Here is an 8,275-nt window from a genome sequence, read left to right as displayed (position 1 = left end):
GGTGCATGGGGTAAAAAGGCAAGCCCATTTCATCTCTCTTCTATCCAGCCTTCACACATCCTCCCTGTGGTGTGTAGATCCTCCCTTATTCTCAAGGAATCTCTTGTCCCAATCAAATTATTCCAAATGGTAGAGGCTACATTCTTGAAGATGTGCATAAGATCAAGTAGGTGATTAATCTTGAGGTTGGACCAATATGGTAGCTAATAAAAGATGGAGTATCTAAACAAAAGATGATGTTAGCATGCAATCTCTATTTTCATTCAATATAGCACATAATAGTTACGAACCCTTAGAAGCTCATGCCATGTGAAGGAGTCATTGTGGAAAGGTCCCAAGTTTGCTTCAATCTCCTGTAGTGTGTGACTGTGGAGGGACTTCATTCCAAGGGGTGACATATTTAGGCTGATCAGGTGGGAGAAGTCAATGGTGATTCTCATAGATGACCTTCTTCAAGTCCTTTGGCCATGAAGCAACTAGCGAAGGGCCACAAATAGGACATGCATGGTAGCCCGATGTAGTGAGAGCTAAACAATAGACATAATTACGTAAGCAAGGTGGTTCTCAATGCCACATCGAGTTCCTACTCATAATAAAAAGTTAAATGCTCACTTGAACACTCGCCATAGTCTGGGAAGTCATGCATCATCCACATGAGAACTGCCTTGAAGATGAAGTCTCATGATGAGGGAGGCGTGTACCTTGATACCTGTCCAAAGTATCTCTAGCTCATCAATCAAAGGCTCCAAATAAACATCCACGTCTTTGAATTAATGTTTCCTTGGATTTAGAAGGGATAACATAACATGTCCTTTCTTAATCACTATAGAGGGTGGAAGATTATAATTCACCAATATCACTGGTGGCCATACAATGTAGGAGGTTCTTTTGAGACCAAACGGTTCAAACCATCCATACCCAATCCAAGTCTTATGTTTCTGAGTTCTTCCTTGAAGCTTGGCCATGTGTGTCTTCAATATGCTTCCACACAGGAGTGTCTGTGGTAGATCTCCACTTGCCATTGGTTGACCGATGGGAGGAATGACATGACATGAGCTCTGCAATGGATTTGCACTTGAACATATGTTGGATGTGAGGGATTATGGGAAAATGTTGCGGAACCTTATGAAATAGATCCAAATTTTTGAGATCTGCTCTATACCTTGCCTCACTACAAGTGGGACACTCTCGAGCCTCCTTATGAGCTCCATGAAACATAATGCAATCATTAATGCATGCATGGATGCACTTGTAATAAAACCCTCCAAGAGATGTCACATAGTGCCTCTCCATATCTCTTCTAAGGTTGGTAATTTATTCTCCCTTGCAAGAATGTTAGAAAATAGCATGCACGTGAAGACCATAAATGAGAGAAAGTATTCTAATTGATCCATTAGCATAATTCACCATGTTTGCAAAACAAAAAGCTTACTTGAGTAATTAAAACTTGCATTTCTCCATCCATAAATGGTTTGCAAGTTTAGTAGTTGTTAACCCTGTGGCAACAAGGGATAGAAGTGCCGTCTAGGACAACAACGATGAGAGCATTGTGTGTGTAGAGTAGCGGCAAAGCCCTGCTTGTATTATCTTGAGCCTGAAAGATGGTATGATGAATCTTAAAGGATGAGGATAGCCAAAATTATCTCTAGAAAAGATCCAATCATACTTGCAAAATCAAGATCTAGAGAGAGAGAAACTAAATTTGGATAGAGAAAGACTAAAAGACTACACTTTTTGAGGTCCCCCCACTTTGGGTAGAGACCCAAAAGGTCCCCCCACTTTGTCTAGAGACCCAAACGGTCCTTCCATTTTGTGTAGAGACTCAAAGGTTCCTCCTCGTTGTGTAGAGACCCAAAAGGTTCCCCCACTTTGTGTAGAGACCTCGTAGAGACCCAAAAGGTTCCCCCCAAAATGGAGGGAGTCTTGTCCAAACGGTTTCCTACAAAAGAGGTCCCACCACAGAGGTACGTATAAATTGTGTAGAGACCAACATGTATAAATATCTCTCAATGGAATGAAGCTTGGACTCTTTGGGGTTCAGTGTTCAAGCTCACTATTGTGTTCATGTGATTGATCTCCATTGCATCCATGCTCTCTTACACTATTGTGTTTTAGCATGCCCTTACCCTTGCACTCCCTGTCCTTGTACTCCCTCCTCCTCCTCCCTCCTCCTCCATCTCCTCCCTCCTCCTCCTCCCTCCTTCTCCACGATCTCCTTCTCCACGATCTCCTTCTCCACAATCTCCTCCTCCCTCCTTATCCCTCTTGCTCCACCCACCTTCTCCATTCTCCTTCCTCCTCCTCCACCCTCCTCCTCCCTCCTCCCTCTTCCTCCCTCTTCCTCCACCCTCCTCCTCCTCCACCCTCCTCCCTCCTCCTCCACCCTACTCCTCCTCGCTCCTCCCTCCTCCTCCTCCTCCTCCTTCCTCACCTCCTCCCTCCTCCCTACTCCTCCCTCCTCCTCCTCCCTCCTCTCTCCTCACTCCTCCTTCTCCTTCCTTGTCCCTCCTCCTCAACCCTTACCCCTCCCAACAGGAAGGAGACTAGCTCTCCACTCCTCAACCTTAGATGACTCCTAAATCCTGCAACCCCCCTCTGATTCCTGGAACTCCTAGATAGCTCTCTCAAACCTATCCCCTTTCTAAACCATGAAATCCCCTTCTAAACCCTTGGAGGTGAGAGTCTTCATCAATTGTTATGATCGAACCCTCTTTCTCACTCACATGCACATGAGCCTCCACTCCAAGGTACTCCTTGTGAGAGCAATGCAGCCTCTGGATTGTTGCAATGTGTTTCCATGAGAGGAAGAGGGAGGGGGAGAGGGGAGAAGGGAGGGGAGAAGGGAGGAGGAAGGAGAAGGGAAGAGGAGAGTGAAGGGGGATGGCATGGCAAACACAAGGGCACTACAATGGAAACAAGGGAACTTGTATTCAAACTTGTGCAAACAATAATGAAGACCAAAGTCAACCTTTTGGCCTTTTATACATGTCACCTTTTGAAGGGAGGGCCAACCTTTTTCCTTTTACCCCTCTCCCTCTCTTTAAATGAAAGGCTCTTGGGCACATAGGGTGCCAAGGCATATTGCTATTCTTTCCATCTCTCCCTACTAGCAGAAATAGCGCTTGTGTTAATCATATTAGAGTGCTTGGGACAAACTTGGAATTAGGAGGTGTTCCTAACTGGCTCCCAAATAGCACTTGTGTCAGCCTCGTGCCTCAAAGCTTTAGGCTATTTGGGGATTAAACTCCACGAGCGCCTCCAAGCCTTAAGCCATTTGTGGTTCAAACCCCATGTAGAAGGCTAAAAACCTAGAGTGGCAAGGCTTAACTTCCATGAGACACTTAACCACAACTTGCAGCTGGAACCTACAACCTATCGGTTGGAACCTACAATCTATAAGCGGGAACATACAAATTGTGCACATTGCCTGCAATCCTCCTACAATCTTTGGCCTTGGGGTATTTGGGGCTCAAACTCCCTGAGCTTGTAATATTTTCCTTTCATGGTTGTAAGCATTGAAGTAAATCATGAAGCCTAATCACCTCTAATCATTGATTACCCTGCATTCAATGACTATACTTTGTGGATGTTAACATGCCCCCCTTCATGTTGCTGATCCGCCAGCCATGCTGGAGGAGGTGTGTGGTGAGGACTGCATAGCGGTCTAGCTATCATGGAGTGAACGGAGCGAGGTATGAGCGATACTTTCAAAAATGGGTGGCGTACATATCCTCATACATGTAGATGTGGTGTCCATGGAGATTGCAGACGCAGAGGTAGAGGTGAAGGTCCTGAAATTGCGTAGGACCGATGTTGGGATTGAAGACAATCTGTTGGGTTAGATTATGGAGGCTGTCGTCAATGGGGCAATTGTGGGTGGGGAGATCGTGGAGGAGTAAGAGGAGGAGGCGGTTAACGTGGACCACTACTATGACGATGGGATCAAGTAACGAGCCACGCATGTCATTGAATGATTGGACGCAGAAGCCAAATTCCTCGTGCATCATCTCCTTGTGGAAGTTGTACTTCGGAAAATTGTACAACATATTAGGGTCCTTTTGCTGGAGATCTTTGAATTCAACCCAAGTCCATCGCCATTCCATTGGCATATACAGGGGCTGGATTTGGCGATCGGCATGTGCACTGCAGTAGTATCACCAAAACTTCTCTAGATTTAAGAAGGAAAGGTGCCAAGGTGGCTGTAGACCAGCATTTGCATCAGTGATTGGACTAGAGCATCGAGGGTAAGGTTGTATACTCCTCTTGTGCACTTTGGATGCGCACGTCATGACAAGGAACTTCTAGTCGTTCACTATATAGGAAAAACCTCACAAACTAGGAAAAAAGGAGGAAATTTCCTAGATATAACTAGGCATTTTGGTATGTATATCTCAGAAAACTCCTTCTGTAGATAAAATTCATACTTTTATCTAGGAAAAGAGGTTGTCATCTAGGAAATTAGATGAGTGTATTACATTTGTATATAGAAACTCGATACCTCTATCTAGGAAAAGAGGTCGTCATCTAGGAAATTAGATGAGTGTGTTACATTTCTATATAGGAAATTGATATTTCTATATAGGAAATCATATCTCTATCTAGGAAAAAGAGGTTTTCACCTAGGAAATAAGACGTGCGTGTTGCATTCCTATATAGGAAATCTCATTCTCTAGTTAAGATATTCACCTCTATCTAAGAAAAGGGGTGGTCACCTAGGAAATTAGAAGAGTGTGTTACATAATTCCTATATATCTATAAGGAAAAGTTCTTTTATGTAAGAGATGAATTACACAACATGGCTCATAAAAAAGGCAAATGTGAATTGGATTCTATATATATTAGTCTTTCCAAGAATGTATCTTCTACTATGCATGGTATAATAAGTCATTAGAGGAAATGATAAAAATACAGTCTGCAATGTAATTTGATATTTAAAAGAAAATGTCAATTAACAATACAATGCAATTAATATTCAAACCCTAAATTATAAATCCTAAACCCTAAACCCTAAACCTTGAACCCTAAACCCTAAACCTCAAACCCTAAATCCTAAACCCTAAACCCTAAAACCATAATTCCTAAATCCTAAACCCTAAACCCCAAACCTTAAACCCTAAACCCATAATTCCTAAACCCTAACCCTAAACCCATAATTTCTAAATCCCAAACCCTAAACCCTAAACCCCAAACTTTAAACCCTAAACCATAATTCCAAAAACCTAAACCCTAGCAAAAAACCCTAAACCCTAAACCCTAAATGCTTAACCCTAAACCCTAAACCCCAAACCCTAAACCCTAAACCCTAAATCATAAATCTTAAAAACTAAACCCTAAACCCTCATGTAGTTACATCCTTTGCAAGTAAACCCTAAACCCTAAATCCTAAATGCTTAACCCTAAACCCTCAACCCTCAACCCTCAACCCTAAACAATTTCTCTCAACCTTGGCTTTTTGAGCAATAACTTCAAAAAGCTTGCTTTGCTTTTCGCTTTTTAAAAGATAACTCAAAAACCTCTCCTAACCTATTACATACGCAACAACTCCAATCCTTTGTACTTTTGTATGTATGTATGTATAAATGTATCCCAAACATATTATCATGCTACAATTAATTTTCATGTAAGATGAGATGATAACAATGCTCATTTGGGAAGGAAATACCACCATCATGGGTCCCTCTGGCTCCATTTTTTAGGTAAGCCCTTAGAATCTCTTTTTTGTAAGGGAGAGGAGACAACTCGATCATTCAATAAATTTTCCAAATGAGAGAGAGAGAGAGAGAGAGAGAGAGAGAGAGACTAATAATAGACTAAAAATATAGTCCTAATAAATACAGACATAAGTATTGACATAGCACTAACATATCACTACCATAGGACTAAAAAAGTAGTAACATAGTAGACTACCATGTACTAACATTGAAGTGGTGATAGATAGATGATCCCACCCATCCTTGTGCCAGTAACTCATGTACCACTAGGCCCATGTACATCTCCAATCATTAAAAAGAGAATGGACATTAGGTAGTATAGATGAAGTTGGAATAATATGCATATTGTATGCATGCTCCGATCACGAATTTGTAGTGGTCAAGATCAATTAAGCAACATCAATATTACACCAACCCACCATACCGACACTTAGCATTAGACCACTCCTATCTTAAAATATCCCAAACATTACATGGCTCTCACATAACATTTGAGAGAGAAATTCTAAACACTAAGGGATTTAAATCGTTTGATTTAAATGGTATTCTAGAGATCGTAGCGCAAATCGAGTGGGGTTTCTTCCAGGTGTGTGCACTTACTTGAATCGTGGAGACGAATTGGTATACATGTAGCTTTTTTCTCGCAATGCAAAAAAAAAAAAAGAAGGTAACTTATGGCCTCCCCCACTGCTATGCTATCGCAGATAATTAGCCATGGGGTGAACATGGATAAGATCCGGAGGGCTGTTGGACGGTTCTACGATCTACCCGTAGAGGAGAAGAAGAAACTCCCGTCTCACGATGCCGACGCTGGTGTTACCTTTACCACGGGTTTCAATGTTGCGCCAGGCCAGCCATCTCACTGGAAGGACGGGTCATCATCCGCCGTCGTCCGGGGGTATGCAATGGTTTCGAAGAAGCGCCACTAGTTTTAAGGTACCTTTTACGTTAGATTACCAGAAGCCAGACGGATTGCAGTACATCTTACGACAGATCTACAAGATATCATAAACTGGGAAAGAAATTACGTAGTTGTCGATTTTACACAAATTAGTTAGTTCTCACATAATTCTTGATTGTCAACAAACTTCTTGCTACTTGATCGCCTGGTTTCAGAGAGGATCTTCAGGAGTACAGAACGAAAATGGAGAAGCTGGGTGCTGCACTGTACGAGGCCATTTTCGAGAGCCTAGGTTTGACTAGCGAGTATATGAAAACTGCGCTGCCAGGACTTGAGCGTCTTGTAATGTCCATCAATTTCTACCCGCCCTGTCCAGACCCGAGTGTGGTCTTGGACATAAGCGCCCACTCCGATCTCGCAAGTCTCACTATCCAAATGCCAGATGAAGTGCCAGGCTTGCAAATCAGGAAGGGCGATAAATGGATATCTGCCAACCCGGTTCCCAACGCATTCATCGTCAACGTAGCTGATCAGACCGAGGTTCTAAGCCTGCCTTCCCTTGTCGGACTGCCCAACCGTTTAGTTTATGGTGCCTTGGCTAGCAATGTAGTCATGCTCCGCACTCAGCTTCAGCAGGCCTTGGCTAGCAATGTACATTGTAGTCATGTTCCAAGCACATAGAAGCAAGAACGTTTTTTTAATGTAGGAGAGTTCTTGGAAGTTGGATAATTCTAAGATATCGTGTGCAGGTTTTGACTAACGGGAAGTACAAGAGCGTGGAGCACAGAGCCGTGGTCAACCGCACCAGAGCCAGAATGACCTTAGCTGCAAGCCTCGGCCCAAAGGAGGTACTAAGATCAGCCCCCGTCCTGCCTTGCTGAGTGACAAGAACCTTTTCAAAGACTACCTCTTTGGAGAGTATCTCAGGAACTACTATACCAACCGTGTGATCTACAAATCTAGTTTGAATTTTGCAGGCGCCAATTATAACGAGTGACGAATGCACCTCTTGCCTAAATGATGTATTTCCTTTAAATAACAAGGTCATCTTGTAATTGCAGTCAAGGCAAAGTTCTAGCTTCCATGCAAATGTTGAATTTTGTCCTTGCTGCATAAGCCTAAACAAATAATGTGACTTTGAGTTTTACACATGGATAATGCTCTTGCATCAATTCAGAATGTTGGGTAAGCCATGGACCCATGGGAAGGCCACGTGAAGCAAAAGAGGATGTTGGAACCATGTGCACACAATGAGTACTTTTAATGTAATTGATGACTTAGTTTGAAAGGAATTAATATTATCACTATTGATTTATCATTCTCAGCTCCAATGATAAAACTTTCTGTGATATGGCTATCCAAGGTCTACAAGTATCATCTAAGTTCAATAACAATATAATATGCATCGATTCTAAGCCATGAGTTCTTTCGTGTCACTTAGTGTCTTACTCATAGTATTTGTTCAATGAAAAGGAAATCAATGTAATTTGGAATAGTGCATGCTCCTAGCTCAAACCTTTTCCCCCTTAGTTTTGAACTTTTACTCATATCCAATTGGGTAGTTCTCCAATCTAGCAATAGTAAACAAAGAGGATCATTTAATAATTTAGAACCACAAATGGAGTCAACAGCATGGTCATCGATTAGCTACAAATAAAAAAAG

At 42.3% G+C, this 8,275-nt stretch overlaps 1 pseudogene; it reads left to right on the top strand.

The window, feature by feature from the left end:
• The first annotated feature begins 3,755 nt into the window (after positions 1-3,755).
• LOC147892909 (flavanone 3-dioxygenase 2-like) lies at positions 3,756-7,609 on the top strand (annotated as a pseudogene).
• The last annotated feature ends 666 nt before the right edge of the window (positions 7,610-8,275 follow it).

This window comes from Dipteris shenzhenensis, chromosome 16 (assembly GCF_047967505.1).
Source record: "Dipteris shenzhenensis isolate YYH24624 ecotype China chromosome 16, Dip_SZ_1.0, whole genome shotgun sequence".
Taxonomy (NCBI): Eukaryota; Viridiplantae; Streptophyta; class Polypodiopsida; order Gleicheniales; family Dipteridaceae; genus Dipteris; species Dipteris shenzhenensis.
The sequence above is the reverse complement of the archived record's forward strand: the minus strand, read 5'-3'. Positions and strand labels throughout refer to the sequence as shown.